Source organism: Phytophthora parasitica (assembly GCF_000247585.1).
Source record: "Phytophthora parasitica INRA-310 unplaced genomic scaffold supercont2.290, whole genome shotgun sequence".
In the NCBI taxonomy this organism is placed as follows: Eukaryota; Oomycota; class Peronosporomycetes; order Peronosporales; family Peronosporaceae; genus Phytophthora; species Phytophthora nicotianae.
In genome coordinates this window covers 8,574-9,903 of record NW_008649276.1, presented here as the reverse complement: position 1 = coordinate 9,903, position 1,330 = coordinate 8,574, and positions in this window count along the sequence as shown.

The window sequence follows — 1,330 nt, the reverse complement described above, 5'->3', positions numbered from 1 at the left end:
AGTGTGCTTGTTTTATGGGTAGGCGAAAGACTCGCCAACCCGAAGATCCGTTTGTAAACAACACAGAGTCCTTGAGTGATCGTCACAAGCAACTCGATCAGCTTCGCCTGGACTTGTGGTTAACAACGGTCAAGCAACTTAAGCTCGTCCGCCTGATCCGAAACGAAATTCCGGATTCTAAGGACGCAGCCGCCTGGAACGTCATTCACGACTTCAGCGAATTGCTCAAAAACGTATTGAGCAAACCCAAGAGATTCTTGAAGGATCTTTTGATCACTCCATCCACGTAGACAAGAAACGTAGATTGTAGGGAGGAACTTTAATCGGAACCTTCTTTTTCGCTTCGTTAACTTCGGTTTAGGGTTCTGGTATCTTTAAGACTAGCGCTGAGAAGTCCAGTTTGTAATGGCTCAAAGAAGGAGTCGTGCAGCTGAGCGCCCGTCACCGAACCCTCGTCCTCATCAACAGAGCCGCGTAAGTGCTCCGAGCGACACTGAAGCTACTCAACCTACGATGCGAACAAATACAAGATCGCAAGCGTCAAGTGAAGGGACCAGTACTAATGCGCAGGCTGAGTCAGCCTTCCCGGCTACTGATTCTGCTCAAAATGCGGCCGGACCTGAGACGATGTCCATGCAGCACCTGCTAGTATACATAACGCAGCAGCAACGGCAGTATCAAGCTCAGACGCAAGCGCAAATGCAAGCCCAAATTCAACAAGCTAATGCGAGATTCGAATATCTCGTTGCCGCTAGGGGTGAGCAGAAAAAGAAGGACCCTCCGATGTATGAAGGAAAGTATGGTGAAGACATTGAGTTATGGATCTTCGCTACCGAGCAGTACTATACAAGCAGACGTGAGTTAATGGAGGCAGATTTGTCCGGTTTCGTGACGATTATTTCCAGCAACTTAGGCAAGTCAGTGTTGAACAGGTACCGCGCTTTTATAGCCGAATGTGAGAGAGCGAATATGAACACCACGTGGTCGTTGTATAAGCAACAACTACGCACGCGCTTTCGACCAAAGGACTTCGAGTACGATCTTCGTGAAAGAATGTTTCGTCTCAAACAGAACGAAATTATCCACGAGTATGTCTCGAAGTTTCAAGACTTATTGTCGCAGACAGAACTGGCGATCAGCGAGTTGGACAAGCGTTTCTTCTTTCAGAACGGTTTAAGAGAAGAGACCGCAAGGAAGATCAAAGAAGAGAGTCCTTCGACATTGCAAGATGCCATTGAGATTGCGTCGAATTTTGAGTTTGCGCACTACTCGGGAAAACCCCCAAGAGCTACTGCGAAGGGTTCGCAAGGATCGTCAAGCTCGGGGCATC